Here is an 18,332-nt window from a genome sequence, read left to right as displayed (position 1 = left end):
CATAAAGATTTCAGACTATAGAGAGAAGAGACATCAAATCATACCATAAATAAGGGTAGAATTGCAACTTTGACAAGAGCAGTATCCAAACAGGTAACTATTACCCAGTCCAGGGAATCAAGGAAGACTTTGCTGAGAAAGCCAGACCCAAGTCAAGATCTGAAGGATGGGGAGGAATTGACTAAGCAAGGAGTGGAGGTAAGAACATTCTTCCAACCCTCAGATCATTTCTTCACTTAGGAAACACTTATTGGGAGACGATTATATGCCAGAGACAGTGTTTGATCCTGGAAATCTAGCAAAAATCCAGTTGGGAGCCCTGCCTTCACTGAGCATTCAGTCTAGTGGGGAAGACAGATATGAAACACATCATTACACTGACAATGATTTAAATTACAATTAAAAAACAGGCTATAAAGGAGAGGCAGTGGGGCAGCTGTGAAATCAATTAAGCTCAGTCTGTGGCTTTCCTGAGAAAGAAGCATGCAAAAGTCATTTGAAAATGGCACTGGTTTAGCAAGACCAATCTTTGCCTGCTAGCCCTTGTGATGTTTCTAAGATTGATGCTGGTTTGTTGTCACCCATTTTCTCAAAAAAAGTGCTTTGTCGGTGTGAAAATAGTTGAGCTACGTGGTCTCGGGTCCTTTTCTGAGTATGCTGAGTAAAGGTGTGTGAAATTCTCTTGGCCACATGTTGGCTCTTCTTTTTGTTGTAGGCAGATATTTGCACAGTTCGACAGAATCTGTTCCTGGTGATTGTAAACCCTTGTCTGTCAGTGCAAATGGATCCTGTTTTGACTGTCTTCCCTACTTATCCAGAATGAAAGGTAGAGTCTTCTCCTTTCCTTTGAAACTATGCACAGTGCTGGGGCCCCTGGGTGGCTCAGTCCATTAAGCGTCCGACTTCGGCTCAGGTCATGATCTCACAGTCTGTGAGTTTGAGTCCCGTGTCGGGCTCTGTGCTGACAGCTCAGAGCCGGGAGCCTGCTTTGGATTCTGTGTCTCCCTCTCTCTCTGCCACTCCCTGCTCACACTCTGTCTCTGTCTCTCTCTCTCTCTCTCTCTCAAAAGTAAACATTAAAAGCAATTTTTTTTAAAAGAAACTATGCACAATGCTGCTTCTTCCTTGTCTCTATTCGATGTCTTCTCAAAGACATAGGTCATTTATTTTTAGTCTAGGTTTTATCAAATGATTTCTTATACAAAGTGATTTCCTGTTCATTTTAAAAGCATTACTTGGCTTTAGTTATTATCTTTAAGGGAAAGATTTTATTTCCAAAAATACCCGTTCCTTTTCCTGTGTAACTAAGTAGAAATACTAACATTTATCACACTTTTGTTTCCTACACAAGTACTGCTTTCCATTTCCTTTCCTTTTACTCTTACCCACCTTAGCTTTCTCTTTGGATTTATCCTTGGGGAATCAACAGCCAGTTTCCCCTTTTTGGCACATATATTTCCATTGAGGTTTCTTCGATTGCCTGTTTTTTGTTTCTTTTATGTTTGACATTTTTTTCATATGTCCTCAGCGCTGTGTCATAGTTATTGCCGTTCTTGAGGCTCAGCACTTAAAAACACATCTGTAATCTTTTTGCCATGTATTATGTTTTAACTTGATAAGCATAAGTAATCTGTATAATTGAGAGAAATTTTCCTAATTTCACTAAATTCCCTCCTTCTTGTTTTTGGAAGCTCTCAACCTCATTCATGTCTAGAATTATGTCTAGGATTTAGATTTTTGCATCCTCCCCCCAGTCTCCAGCAGGGGCAAGGCGCAGTGTGTTGTGTACTCACCCTTTCCCACAATTCATGCGCACATCCATGCATGCTGTAGGCAAACATCCCAAACTTTCTGACACACACGTGCTCAAATTTTGAACACTGAGCAAAACTGTGTGCCTGACTATGAGCTCCAGCCTTGTTGGTGTGTGGGGAGGACGGAGGAAGAATGGAGACAGATAAAGACATTTTCTTCCTATTTATTAATTTCCAATACTTAAAGTATATCATTAACTTGTTGACTACCTTAAAAACAAAAGCAGCCAAAGAACTCTTCCTTGGAAGTCTTCCAGCAAGGTCCACAAAATAGGATTTTTCTTTCTTTCTTTCTTTCTTTCTTTCTTTCTTTCTTTCTTTCTTTCTCCTTTGTTTCTTTTTACTGTAGGTCTTGCCCCACTTTGTAAGCCCTAAAACAAATAAACAAGTGTTGAGTGGAGACAGAGAGAGAGCAAATGAATGAATGAATGAATGAGAGGGAATGAGAGACAGAATGAGATCTTTATACTCTGGTGGAAGAGGCTAGCTGTCCACTCAAGTTTCCTGCTTGCCTTCATTAGATGAAGTTGGTGGTCAAGGGCTGCCCAGTGAGGGATGACATTCTACAGCATTCTTTGTGTCTCGGTCAGACTGTGACTGAGTGACAGTGGCATGTGAGGGAGTGGGATGAGCACCCCAAACACCTCTGTTTTCTCCCTCTCTTAGTGGATATCATCCCCTAGGGCCATTTTAGGAGCCACATGTTGAGGATGGTGGAACCACAGAACTAAAGAAGTGTAGGTCCCTGAATCACCACTTGGGGGACATCCGCCTGACCAGGAAGACCCACATTCGACTGTGATGAGAAACAAACCTTTATTTTATTAAGCCATTGAAATATTAGTGAGAATCCCTGTAACAGTTAATGTTAGCTTTATAAATGGTCTTTGTCGCACCATAAGCATTGGAGCAACAAGAGGATGTATGTCTTGGCACAATGTTGGACAGGAGCCATCTTCCCACTCCCGTGTTGTGTACATGAAATTTATATTCCCACTCTGCTGCTTTTACCTATTTGGGTAGCGGGGTAATATCCTTCCACATGTATAGGAGGTTGAAGTTAGAAATTTAGAGAATTAGTACAATCCTGCCTCCCATTCAAAGTAAGTGAATTTGAACCTTTTAAAGTTCTGAGATACAGATCATGACACTAGGTCTTTATCCAGTGTGTTAAGAATGGCTCACGGGATTCCTATGAAAGAAATATGTAAACCTGTCTCTCTAAAATTAGCAGCGAAGAGCTTTCATTTGAAGCCATTTATCTTAGTGTTCTGATTAAGCAATAGGTAAAATTTTTCAAAAGGACATTTTCAGAAGAAAGGCCTTAAAAATGGGTCTTTTTCTTCCCCTCCATCTTTGATATAGATACATCTGCTTCCAAAAATACAAACTTTACACAACATATTTTTATGGTACATTTCTCCCTAAATTTTATACACTGAATACATCATAGCTGGAACAAATATGCTTGCGTGAGGCCACTCTTCACCACCCACTCTGTGGATAGCTGGAAAAGTCATAAACAGTCCTTGGACACTGCAACGTGATCTTTCAATCTGTGCTAGCTGATGACAATTTTCTGCCTGATTGGGAGCATAATGTCTTAAAAGAAATTTCAGAGCCCGCCTTGGACAAACTCCACTGTTGGTGACATCTGCCTTATTACCAATAAAAATGATGTATCGTGTAAGAGCAAATTACTCGGCAAACAATTCCCAGAGAAGACCTTTGCTACAGAGTGTGAAACAGAACTACTCCCTTTCCTGAATGTCAGGAGTTTTACAGAGGAGAAATGACCTACCGACAGTTACTCAACGGGAAACGTCCCTCTTCAAACAGATACATGATGTTTAACTTTACACACTTGGTACCCATGGAAAAAGTAAAACCCATCAGTCCAGTTCTTGCAGAGCTTAGTAGAGTATATATACATAAAGTGTATTCTTCAGTGATACTTCAAGAATAGGCAGTAAGTATATATACGACATATATATGCATTTTGCATATGTGATATATAAATACGTGCTTTGGAAAGAATGCTGTGCAATCAACAGAGCCTGCTTCAGAAGGATGCTATCTTAGCAATTGTATGCCACGGATAAATATTATGACAGCACACTGGTCTGAAAAACCCTAATGAACAAAAACTGGAAGTGAGGCAGCCCTTAAACTAACCGCAATATCTCACTGCCCAAATACTGTCAGAATAAAATATGAGCAACACAAAGTAGTAATTAAAAACTTATTTAAAATCTCTTGTTCTGATTTCAATAGGATTGGGAATCATCACGAAGTAAATTAGTCCTGGGCAAATATATTAATTGCAATAAGACCCACATTGAAGCAATTAGGAGTTGCCAGTTCAAACATCTGAAATAAAAGAGTACCATGAATCCCAGTCACTTCACCGAATATATGAAAACCATTTACCCAATGAAAGCGTTTTGAGTGTCTTCCTTTATCATACGCTGCAGCTTATTTCTTGCTCATACATGTACATGGGAGTGCTTTACATTTGTTCATCTACAGTTTTGCGATTAATGAATCTAGAGAATAGCATGCTCTTTCCCAAACCTTAGAGGGCACTCCTAGGGGTGTGTTGAAGAAAGTATTCACGTAGCCTAAAAAGACACTGGCCCTTTAACTTTTAACACACTTCCCCAATTAAGCGTCTTAGGCTCCAGACTTTAACAGCTGTCTGCAGCTGTTGAAAAGTGATTTATCATTGTCAGAGTTCGTGACCAAAACATTAAAAGAATTTTTTTTTTATGTGTGGCAGGGTAACTTTCATCTATAGTCATTCATCCTCTTTAATGCTTTCTTATTCACAGTAGCAATAAAAAATGAAAGAAAAATATTTTACTGAATAATTTTGAAGTTTATTTTCCTCACATGGAACACTCTAATGATTTGTAAAAATCTTTTGTGTAAGAGAATATTGCTCTGAAAAATATTTGTTTTGTTTTATGGAGAAAAGTGTGAAGTTTTGCTTAAAAGCCTTTTGATGAAAATCTGATTTTATTCATGCATGGGAAATTCTTTTAAATTCTAAAATGTTCAAGGAAATCCAAAACCATTTCCCTGTTTTTGAAATAACGAAAGCATTTCCCCCCCCCCCTTTTTTTACTGATGTTAAAAAGGCTTCCACATCAAACATTCAGTGTTTTCATAGTGTTATACTTTGTTTTTAAAAAGGAACCTTTTTTACCTTAAGAAATTGCACGTAGAAGAAACGTGGAAGGACCTATAGCCTCAGGTTCATGTTCTATGGATCATGTGTCCACTTACCTTGGAGAGAGTCGATTTGAATGGAGGGCTTTTGTCACTTCTTTCTCTTCCTCTTTTTTGTAACCACTTGCCTACATTATTTAGGGTTCAGTGCTAAATCAGTTTGCTCTTCAGCTATCTACTCAACAAGCATTCTTGAATGCCTACTGTGTGCGGTGCCTATGGTCGCCCACAGGCAGAAATGCATCCCAGGGCAGAAGTCCATATCCCACACAGCGTCCAGTGCAGGCCCTTCTAACTCTAAGCAGACTACCTGACCACGTCTTTCCCATATCAGAGGGCCAACACACACATGTGTTATGACTTCGTTTTATTGTTTACTGTTTAAGCTTTGCAAAACGAAAGTTTTCAAGTTTACTGAAGAAGAGATTTTAACACTGCATCTGAAATCCATTTATTTATATCCCTGTCAACCTTAATATGGAGACTTTCAAAGCATCCTTCAAAGGATTTCCCCTACATCCATGCCTGTCATGGGCCATAGACTACAAAATTCAGGAATTTTCAATCCCTTAAAGCAGTGAAGAAAGCATGGCTAGATTTCACAAAATGTCTATCTCCTCACCAGGGCACTCTCCTGCTTCCCCCATGCCCCTGGCGATCAGGAGCCAACCGCATGGGCACGCATGAGTTGTAGCTCTCAGTGGCCAATGAAATAGGGACAAAAGTAAAACTTGAACAAAAAGGTCTTTGTGACACCTGCCACTGAACCATGGGCAAGGTGGGGACATAGAAGGAAAACGAAGGGTGTATTCATAACCTTTACTAAACACGTGAGATAACTCAACTGAATATGACAGCTCCTCCTTATCGCTTGCTGTAAGTGACTCTTACTTTTAGTCCAGCCTGTAGCTTCTCTGAGGAGTAAGAAAAAGAGAGAGTAGCCAGCAGCCTTGTGTGTTCAGTTCTTCCACCCCCAAAGTATGCCCCTGTCTGCTTGCCTCCCAGAGGAAAAGGCAGTTGGCCTCTGTAATGTTTTGGCCATAGATCTGTCCTCCTAAAGATAATAATTTGCTTGAGCAACTTCCTGTTTTAAAGGCACTCCCTGGGGCATTAGTGGCCCTGAATTATAGACGAGACAAAGCTCCATAAGAATGTTAGAGATGGAGACTCCAGGTTAACCACGATCTGGAAACTCCTTAAGAAACAGAAATAACATTAAGAGAAGCTAAAAGAAACTCTAACTCTTATTTTCCTTTCTCTATTTTCCAACTGAGGGTCTGTACCATAGGCATTGGCTTTATGTCATAAGGGAAGCAAGCAGTCTGGGAAGAAAGAAAAAAAAAAAGGAGCCAGAATCAGGAATCAAGATTAATAACGCATCATAATTTATTTGATGACTTTATAGGTTAACATGAAATCACTTAGTCATTTCCTCTTTCTCATAAAGAAATTTGGACACCTAGGAAACCCTTTTTATTGTTTATTACCATTGTCTTACATTCCAATGGCCAACTATGAATTGATGCAAGGTTCAATAGGTTAGGCTTGGAAAAAAAGGAAACTTATCATAAATTTACCTGGTGAGGTCTCATTATTTTAAAAAGTTCAGGAAGGCTTCCAGTTTAAAGAAAGACTCATCATAGTAGAAAGGTTTACAAGCTTAGCCGGAGCACCTGGAGGAATTATATCTAAGAGGAAAGGCATTGATGTAGCATGCTTTAAAAAGGTAAAAAGATTTAAAAAAAATGTCCCCTTTAAAAAAAAAAATACCACAGGAAATGTAGTAAAAATCATCTGTGACTTTCTCTAAGGACCAGCTAAAATATGTCAAACAGTTTCCCCTTTTTAAAGAAAGGAAGCAATTGGAACACTAATATCCTCAAAAAGAATCCTTCTTAAGAAAAAATATCTTAAAAGTGATTGTATATTCCTATTATCATGAGTAAATCGCTGTGAAATGTGTATGTGAACTATGGTTTATATAAGTTCGGTTGTCAAATATCATCTTGGAGGAAGAAAGTGTTTGTAGTTCAATTCCTAAATTGGAGGTTTGTTTTACACATTTATTTTTCTAAAGGCTTACTTCCTTTGACCAACTCTGTAGAGCCAACATTACCTATGTAATTGCAGTAAAATTTGTGAGGCAAAAAAAGAAGCTCTAAAATTTTTAAAAGAAGGTGACTAAAAACCATAGTAAGATAATAAGAATTTGAAGACGAATTTGGTCCCAGAGACCAAAAATCTGAAATTCTTGAATTTCATCACAAAAGACTGCCTATCATCAGAAAGAAGTTCATAAGTGTTATGTGTGAGTATTCTGTGCATTGTAAAGCATTCTGTAAATGTGAGGTGTTGTTGGACCCTGGTGAGGGAGAGGTATGTCCCAAACGAGAGTCTGAAACTCCAACCATAGTCTGGCCGTGAAAGAGTAGTCAGAGATGGAGAGCAGTGGTAAACTAAAGATGAAATGCTAGACCTATGCTAGACAAAGGAAAAGAAACTTATAATAAAAGTCAAGTAGTGAGGCCTTGTTATTTACAAAACTCAAGAAAGGCTTCCAATTAATGATGACACTGATGTTATTGTAGATGGCAAAAACAAACAAACCATGGATGTAGCAAACATTTTCCGGAGCCGGTGGGAAGTAACCTCTTAAATAAAACTGGAAACATTTCGTTCAAGGTGCCCGTAGACCAGGGATAAAAAAGCAATGACTTTCGTCTTGTACTCCAACTCGAATTAATTTGATTGCTAAAGCACCAGGTGAAGAAAGATTCTCAGACCACATTTTAGCTCATCAGGAAAGACAGCGAAGGTGAACTGATGATTCCTGCCATGAGAAAAGAAAGGGGAAATGCTATAGTGGTTCAGACTTGAACAAGGGGAATCGAGTAAAGGTGCGTTGAGAACCAGACTGGACTCGACCAAATGGTGAGTGGTCTGTTTTCTTAGCCAGAATATAGATGGCCATGTGAGGAATCTCTGGGGATGTACAGGATTCGAAAGAACTTAAATTTCTGCCGAAGGCATAAAATCATGAAAAGTTCACCTGGTTGCTGATGATGTCAAAGGCAGAGATTTAATATAGTATTAAAAATGGTGACTTTCCCTAGACAAGAAGTGGGTTTATGGCAGATTGTCTCCATTTCCCCCTTCTCTACCCTGCCGACTTGCTGACATGACCCCGGGAGACTGACCTTTATGGACTGTCGCAGTGGGTTCTCTTGCCCTGCGGCTTCCAGTTGGCTTCAGGACTGGTTCGTCCAATGGGAGGTGATGAAAGAAGGTCAGGAGGTCAGAGAAAAGAAGGAGAAAGACATCAGTTCTCTCTCCCTGTGAGGTTACAGGCTGGCAGTGACTGAATTTCCCTACTAAAGGCGACATCTGTTTGCGAGTTTTCATCTGTAACTTCAGCTACATCTCTCTCTGGATTTCAATAAACTTTCTCTCCTCTTACTCCTTCAGCTTATGGGTAGTAATGGCTTCCTGCTATTGCTAACTACCAGGTGCCTATCATGCCTGTTAGTTTCCCACATTTTGTAAGTAGTTCATTTGTTAAACTATCTTCAATTGCCTATTGAAATGTAGCATCTTTTTCTTTCCAAGATTAATATAGGATCCCAGTGATACTTTTCTCCATTGTCTAAGGCTATGTAGTAGCATTATGTTAGCTATCAGGCATTAGGGAGCTTTAAGACTCCCCTCCAAAATTTCCATTGGGCCCCTCTTCTATGAGATTAACAATTGCTATTATCTCAACAAAGTATAAAGAATTCCATAAATGAAATTTCAATATCTTCTCCCTTTTAACAATGAAACTTCCGTCCCCCAACACACAGACACACACACACCAGCTCATCCCATACAAAATTCTGAATCTGAATCTGCTCCACAGGATTAGCTATGTCTACACACAGGCAATATTATCTACCTTTCCTGCCAAAGTTTTTGGGCCAGTGAAATCAGGCTAAAATTTTCGTGAAAGGTAATCTTGAAGGAGAAAAGAAATTATAACATATGTGCATAAAATAAGCTGTTAACACAAAACTACATTGAGTGGGATTTTTCTGTTGCCCCATAATTGGCATCTAAGACCCAAAAACGAGACTAAGAAGATGTCAAAGTAGCTACATTCTGAAGAGGGTTACAAATGACTAGAACCAGAGGGTTACAAAGGACTAGAAACCAGAATTTTCCAGGTTTATTATATAGCAGCCTAATCTTAACTGTGGCCATTCTAAACTGAGGTTTATATAGGCAGAAGACTAGAAATTGAAGAGAGAGAAGGGAGAAGGAGGAAATTATTGAAATCAGTAATTGTTGACTTGAAAGAGGAATGCTGGCCTTTTCTTACCCATCTTGGAATGGAACGGGGAAGAGAGTAGGTGCTTGTACCTCTCCCAAGCCAAACAGAAGGAACTTGAAGTGAATTATTTGTCAACATTGAAGGTGCCTTAAGAAGAGGAGAAGGTCACTTCATTTGTCAGTAGAATAGACATCACATCTAATAATTAGAAAGATGAATAGGCCGGCCAATATTCCCATTTCAGAAGGGGAAAAAGAGAAAGAAAGATAACAAGAAGGCCAAAATAAAGGCAGACAACAGACCGCATTCATAGGCATGCTGGAACTATCTTACTGGTATCTCACCTGAGAAGACTGGCTGTGTGGTGAATAGACCCCAACTCCAGAGTCCGTGGGTGCCTCACTGAGATCGAGAACTAGAAGGGAGTGGATATTTACACTCTGTAGATCAAACAGATCAACATCAGTACCAGAGTACATCATTTTTTAAAACAATAGCATCTGAATTATCTGTGAACAACAAAGAGAAGATTACGTCTAAAGCCAGATAAATAAACCCATGGGCACATCTTCATCCCCCCACTGGTGCAGCCCTTGAACCAGAAGAGGGAAGGAATGACAAATAAAAGTGTAGAGCATTGTCTCTTCCCTTGCAGCTTACCCCCAGCCTGGGTGGGAAGGAGGGCAGGGGAGGCAACAAACATCAAGTAGGATATAAGTTTGATGTGTTAAATTGGACCAGTCTATACTTCATGAAAATTGAAAGTGACAAGAAAGCAATGGAATGTGCCCAAGATATCACTAAAGGACAAAAAAGAAATATTTTATAGAGCATGAAGAAGAAATATTTTATAGAGCATATTAAAAAAATATTTTATAGAGCATGTCATTGGAGAAATATAAAGCTGAACCATAGCTGATGATGTCTGTGAGTTTCTTGTGCATATGTGAGATTGTTCTCTTTCAAAACTATCTGATGGAGACACCTCCTTTCTTCCATTCTTCTTCTCAAACTGAAAGCTGAAAGAATTGTTGCCTCACAGAAGAATGTCCTGTCATCCCTCTCTGCTCATCCTTCCCCAGCCAAAAGCAGGGCTGTTGCTAGCTACTGTGTGAATTAGAAAGAGGCACCCACTCTGGGCAAATGTGTCCTCATGGGCACGTACCTGTTAGAACAGCACAATTTTTGTGTCTCTATAGCCTTACACTTTTGTATGCCTTTATTTTCAAGATAAATATCATAGACTAATGACGTAAATATATTTTGGTAAAATTCAAAGACTTTGGGAAATTGAGCTTCTATCAGCCTTTCTCTACTTAATGCAAAGTCACATATGAAACCAAGGAGCCTCATTTTTTTTTATTCTTCCTTGAAGGACACGGGAACCCTTTTGTCACCAGTTTGTTTTCTCTTCTGGTGAGTTCCTCTCTCTCAATAACATGTTGAAATAAGTTTAGTGGTTAAGGAAGTCCATTTCTTAGCTCTAAATGTGGCTAATCAAACCAACTCAAACATGGAATTTTAATTGGCATTTGGTATCAGAAAAATATTTCAAAGAAAGTGAGGACTAAGCACATTCTGAGTATTTCACAGTGACATCTCATTGATCAGTGAATTCCAAGCCTTCTCACCTACTCTAGAATCTCTACTGGCTTTTTAACAAATGCATAAACCAAAGGGGAGGATAATGGACTCGTGTTGCAAAACAACCACTTCTTCTTCTTCCTCCCCCTCCCTCTCTCCCTCCTCCTTCTCTCCTCCCCCCCTTCTCCTTCTCTTCTTCTTCTTCTCCTCCTTCTTCTTTTCTTCTTCTTCTTCTTCTTCTTCTTCTTCTTCTTCTTCTTCTTCTCTTCTTCTTCTTCTTCTTCTTCTTCTTCTTCTTCTTCTTCACTCATCTTATGGTAGTTTGCATACACCGGAGCATGTATTATAAACATTGGGCACTGAACTATAAGTAAACTGAAACATACTTTATTCTATGAAGCTGTAACAATGCTGTCTTTACTTGTAGTTTTACTTTTACTTGTATTCTTTATTTGTAATTTTACTGTCTTCACTTGTATTGTCTACTTTTCTACTAATTTAGGGATCTGATTATTTCACCATTACTTAAAAATAATGAGCTTCACTATGGAGCAACTTAAAAAAACACTTAGGAAAAAAATGCTTCATATATTTTATCAAAAAATGAAAATCTGGCACTACTTTAGGCAAAATAGGACAGGTAAGGGAAATGTAAAATATTTTTAGCTTGAGTATATTTTAGGGCCAAAATAAATGTGATAAATCAATTGCTTCATTTTAATTGTATGTCCCTTATGATAATATAATCTATTGTTGAAGATAAAAGTTATAAAATTAAGAAACAAATACAGAGAATTAAATAACGAAGCAATGATAAGCCAGTCTCCGTACAATGTAGTAACATTTGCATTCTGAAGGATATTTCAGGAAACTTTATGCTCAGTAGAACTACAAGGAAATGCTCATTAACATGGGCATTCGCAATTTAGCCTGCTAATCCTTCCTATGCTTTGTCTCATAATCTTCGTTTTGAAGGCCAAGTTCACAGGATATGAAAAGTATGTTTATCAGCTATGTGTGGATGGATTATTCCAAAAATCAACTAACTCTGGGAACTATAGGTTCCAGTCCCGTTTGGTTCCTTGCAGTTTACTACCTGGTAAAAATGGCCATTTGTTCTATAGAATTTCCCACAGTTAAATTTGATGATTGTATCACTGCAGTGTCATTTAACATGTTCCTCAGTCTCCTGTGAAAAAGTAGTTATAATTAGATTAGATAGAGGGGGGGCAAGAATAGTTCAAGTGATTCTATGTAATTCTAGCAATGGGGACCTAATTTCCAGTTTCTTATTTTGTGATGTTGCAGCCTTTGATAATTATCGTTAAGATCCATTAATTAGCATTTTGAAAAGTGGTGATGTTCTATCATTCCATCTCCATTTGTTTGGTGTAAAATTTCTATAAAAAAAGGAATTTCTTGCCATAAATTATTTGGTTACCCTGAGGTATGGGTCATGCAGGAAAGGCAGGCTAAATGCTCATTTCCCCCCTTTATTTATCAGTTTAGAGAATAATGAGTTTGTTTGTTAGCATCCTCTAAAGATAACCAATGAAGTTCCTTGCTACCACACCCTGACTCTTCTGTATCATTGTAAACTCATGGATTCAAACATAAGATATCTTTCAACCCATTGAAGCTTCTCTTGATATTCAAATTATCCGATCTTTGGCCAATGGGATTCTAGTCAAATAATCTGAGTCCTTTTGGTGCCACCCCAATAGTTGCTATTATTTTCTTTCCATCTGGTATGAAAAGACCTCCCAGGCTGATCTTATAATATTCCCGATATTATTTCTGTATATTTCTCTGAACCTGATTCCTTTTAGTGGAAAATAGTATTTAGAGACTACAGACTGGGTACTTTTGTTCCTTTTCAAAAGTATTTTGGCTATTCTACTCCTCAATATTTACAACATTGTACAATCTATAAGAGATTAGCCAACAAAGAAATTTAAATTATGGTCAAGAAAAGATGCTAAGAAAAATAAAGCAGGGTATTTTAGTGTTGTCTAAGTATATATCAGTTCATTAGTGAATATTGGCCTATTAGTATGTTTTCTTTCCTACATAGTCTTATAATTGCTTGAATGGAGATAAGAATACTGCAAAAATAAGAACTTCCCTTCTCATCCCACTCATGTAAAGACTTTAGGACAGTACCTGGTGTATGATAAATGATCAGTAAAGGCAGTTGTTTTTATTATTATTGGCTGGATTCACAATCTCTTCTTCCCATTCAAAAAGTGAATAAAAAATAAAATGAATTTAAAGCAGAGGGAAAACAAATGTGTTCCCTAAAGACCAAGCAAAGACTAGTTAATATTTGCCTCCATTCTACTTCATTTTAAGGTATCCTCTGTATTACAGAAGAGATCTGGTAATTACATTTCCTGGAATCTCCTTCCCTATATGGGAAACCAAGTTTTTTGTTGTGTAAGAAAGTAAATACAGATGTTAACACTGATGAGGTTAAGTAAAAACCCTATATCCCTGAATTTGAATCAGAAGTATCAATATGACCTAAGGATTTATTACAACACACACATACACACATTTCCTAATGTGTCCACTGAAGAAACTTATGAACAATAACCAATGCAGGAGCAATGAATGGCTCCATTGGACAAATTGTGGCCTCCAAATATCATTTCCTACTGAAAAGAACTAATACTCCTTAGAGAAATAGCTGATTTCAGGTAAAGGGCAAAAAAAGCACGATAAGGCTACTATATCTTGTCACAACTACAAAGCATGGAAGGTATTTAGTGTTGTGTGAAAACAACCAAGAAGCCAACTTAAAAAGGTTCCCCTTGGGGCACCTGGGTGGCTCAGTCTGTTAAGCATCCGACTTCAGTTCAGGTCATAATCTTACAGTTAGTGGGTTCGAGCACCACATCAGGCTCTGTGCTGACAGTTCAGAGCCTGGAGACTGTTTCAGATTCTGTGTCTCCCTCTCTCTCTGCCCCTCCCCCACTTGCACTCTGACTCTCTCTCTCTCTCTCTCTCTCTCTCTCAAAAATAAACTTAAAAGAAGATTCCCCTTGGCCAACTATTAGACAATTGAGCATCAATAAGAATAGTAACAGCAATAATAGTTCACAATGATACCAAAATCAAAAGTATCATTGATCAAGTTTTGAGGAAAATTAGGAAACAAAGGTATATGACAAGTAAATCAAAGATTAGTTGTTCCTTTCTTTTTTTAAATATAATTGATTGTCAAGGGGCACCTGGGTTAAGCATCCGACTTCAGCTCAGGTCATGATCTCACGGCTTGTGAGTTCAAGCCCCACGTTGGGCTCTGTGCTGACAACTCAGAGCCTGGAGCCTGCTTCAGATTCTGGGTCTCCATCTCTCCCTCTGCCCCTCCCCTGCTCACACTCTGTCTCTCTCTGTCTCTCAAAAATAAACATAAAAATAAAAATAAAAATAAAAATAAAATAAAATAAAATAAAATTTATTGCCAAATTGGTTTCCATACAACACCCAGTGCTCATCCCAACAGGTGCCCTCCTCAATGCCCATCACCCATTTTCCCTCTCCCCTACCACCCATCAACCCTCAGTTTGCTCTCTGTATTTAAGAGTCTCTTATGGTTAAAAAGTTGACTTTTCTTTAACATTGACTGACAATCAATGTTTTTTCTGAAGTTTGTTTTAGAACCCAAGGTTCCATCAGCCTGATCTCATTACACATGTAGCCATTACTCCCCTTCTCTCTTCAAATACATACCATCTTTTATGACATTAAGTTCATGAGGAATCACCAGCAGAGAGAGATTCCAAAATACTCAGAATTTGACAAACATTTACTGAGGACCTATTAGGGACAAGACACCTTTCTTGTCCCTAAAGATAATAGCAAAGACCAAGCCAACTCCTTGCCATCAAGTAGTTTATATTCTGAGAGGACACGATTTTACCTAAAGGAAAATAGAAGGGAATAGAAGTGACGTGGTCAAGGGTAATCAACAGGCCAACTGACACACGATTTTGAGTAGAAAGTGTACAATAGAGAGACGAGGAAGGTGTAAAACTGAAGCAAGAGTGATGTATTGTGGGCATATTTTTCCAGAGAGATTTCTTTAAACTTTAACAGGGCATTAACATCATGCATTTTAAATGTTTTGTCTCCCCTTCTTTCATTCAGTTCAATGTTGTATTGAACAAAATCTGGATTATTCATCTCATCACCCCCTGGCTTAAGCAAACATGAATGTGAATTCCCTGGTACAATAGGAAGCTCCATTTCATAACACACTACTTTAGTGTAATGACTCTTTTCCTCTGAGAATTGGTTTTGAAACTCACCCAAACTTACTCAGTGGAAACTCATTTTGACTGTAATGGCTACATGTGTAATGAGATTAGACTGACAGAAACCTGCTCTCTCCCTCTCTCTCTCTTTCTTTTTTGTTACAGACTAAAATATATCAGATTTAAAGCCTTTTTTTTTTTCAATCTGAGAGTAAAACAGGAATAATAACTTTTGAGCCAGTGGTGGTTTACAATTTTACAAAACTTGCAGTTTTATTTTCTCCACACAAAGACTGCTTTTATTACAAATAGTGTGCTTTCGCTTGGGAGTATCAATTCTAGTGTCTAAATCTCCAGGTAGAGGCATTTCCTTGCCCAGGAGTCTAATAAGCACGCCAGAAAACCACACCGAGCAGAATGCTATATGCCTCATGCTAACCTGGGACGATCATCTTGTTAATTTCCTGGCGCTCATGTGTATTTTGTTAACTCATCAATTAAGTGGCTTCTACATATTTTATGTTTTACTATATATGTCAAGATAATGGTACATGGGTGGCATTTGTAGGCAGGAAGGGAAACTCTTGTTACAAACAGGTCCCTGGGTTTCCAACAATGGGCTCAGAAAGAATTCTTAAATAACAAGCTCTGATGGCGCTCTGTCATTCTGGGCTGAAATGTGAAATTTTCTGCTCTTCTAAAGTCCTGCAAGGTACTTTTCAATATTTGTCACACACACACACACATTATTTGAACACATGGTTCTCTCAACTCTGGAACACATATCTGCACAATTCATTTTGACCTTAATCATATACCGCCTTGCATTGCTACTTAGTAGTTTCATGCCTGTAAGTTATATCACCCCAAAATAAAATACTTAGATTATAGAGGACTGGGATTAGGTTTTACTATTTTTTTAAATCACCATCTTCTCTCTCCCAGTTTTCAATATATTCCTTTGTACATAACTATTGCTATAGGAATATAGTAACCATCATTGGCAGGCAGCAGCATCATTATTTGCAACAATAATTTTCAATTATTAAGCCATGTGCTGAGCTCAATAGTTTGCATTTATAATCTCCTTATGTTCTTACAAATCTTGCCTGTGTTTTAACCACATATTACATTTTTAATAAAATATTTTAAACATTAAAAAAATAAGAAAACAGAAGCCCATGTACCCATCTTTATCAATATAGTTGAAACTTCTCTTACAGACATTTAACAGATTTTGATACTGAGGTTCAGAGAGAATAAAAAAAAAAAACTTGCCAAGATTTCACAATTAATAAGGGACCACTTTTAACTGAAATGTTGGACTCCAGAACAAAAACACAGACTATATAGGAACGGCCAAATTTAGCTATGTGGATAATGGTGGTATGGTTTCTAAAAGGGTTAAAGCGATTTCCAGAATTATCTAATGCATGCTTATGTGTAGTGAAAATCTGGCCCAATATTCAAGAGAACTTACTCTACAATCATCCCAGAGGGCCTCATTGATCACCCACTCCTTCCTCTTCCGTCTTATCTCACGGTTTGGTGATTTTTATAGCATGTTTTTCTTATTTTCCATGAAACGTTTATGAGATCCTGCCACTTTAAAATGTTGCCTTAACTCCAGAAGGCAAATGTATGGTTGCTACGAGTGAAAAGCTGGTCTGATTTTACCAATGCTTCAGATAAATAAATGTCAAAAGAGTTGGAGTTCTTGCTTGGAAAAATGTTGGACTTTGGGGGAAAATTATCTTAAGAATTGCAATATCTCCAGGCTATAAAATTCAATTGGAAAATACTATGAAAAGGGTCTTTCTAATAAGAGTTTTCATAGCCTTACTTCTGACTGTGACTGGAAATACCACAGAATAATCAGAATGAAAATTATTTCAATATTTTTAGGCTTCACTGGAAAATGTAGTGCAAAAAAAAAAAAAAAAAAAACCCAACAACAACCAAAAACCCTACAGTAGTTCAATAACTTAGGACCTCACAAGCATTTTAGATAATAAGTGAAGTGTGTCTTGTTGGGGAAAATATTTACACTTTTATGATAATTCTTTTAAACCTGTATCACCGTTACTAAACTTATAAGAGGAAGATACCAGTTACTATTACTCCAAACATGACTTTCTAAATGTTTTACCAATATATTCACAAAGTGGAAATCTGCTCCACAGGTAATGGCATAACAGTCCTTTACTTAATTATCATGCTTTCCTAACAGATTCCCTGCTCTCTATTTACCATATTCTGGATTGCTTTTAACCCATTCTTCAAATACTCATTTATTAAACTGGTATCTGTTGAACACACAATATGCCTCATGCATTGTACTCGAACCTAAATGGGATATACGGGAGAATTAGCCTTGGTCCCTAAATCAAGGAGCTGTGGAAAAGAAGGCATGTACTGATAAGCTTGTATTATAATACAAAAAATAAAGAATTAAGTGCCACAAGAGAAGTACGGATAAAGTTTTACACAAGATCAAAGGAACGAGAGAAATAACTTTTTCCTAAAAGAACCATGGAAAGCTTTTTGGAAAAGTTGGAATCTAAACCAGGCCTTGGAGGGATACAGGAGTGCTGATGCATAGGGGCACTTGCACCCCAATGTTTATAGCAGCACTTTCAACAATAGCCAAATTATGGAAAGAGCCTAAATGTCCATTGACTGACAAATGGATAAAGAAGATGTGGTTTATATAAACAATGGAATACTACATGGCAATGAGAAAGAATAAAATATGGCCTTCGTAGCAATGTGGATGGAACTGGAGAGTGTTATGCTAAAGGAAATAAGTCATACAGAGAAAGGCAGATACCATATGTTTTCACTCTTATGTGGATCTTGAGAAACTTAACAGAAGACCATGGGGGAGGGGAAGGAAAAAAACAAAAGTTAGAGAGGGAGGGAGCCAAACCATAAGAGACTCTTAAAAACTGAGAACAATCTGAGGGTTGATGGGGGGTGGGAGGGAGGGGAGGGTGGGTGATGGGCATTGAGGAGGGCACCTGTTGGGATGAGCCCTGGGTGTTGTATGGAAACCAATTTGACAATAAATGTCATATTAAAAAAAATAAATAAACCAGGCCTTGGAATATCGACAGTATTTGGATTTGTGGATCTAGC

This window comes from Panthera leo, chromosome F2 (genome assembly GCF_018350215.1).
Source record: "Panthera leo isolate Ple1 chromosome F2, P.leo_Ple1_pat1.1, whole genome shotgun sequence".
Taxonomy (NCBI): domain Eukaryota; kingdom Metazoa; phylum Chordata; class Mammalia; order Carnivora; family Felidae; genus Panthera; species Panthera leo.
Note: the sequence above shows the minus strand (reverse complement) of the source record.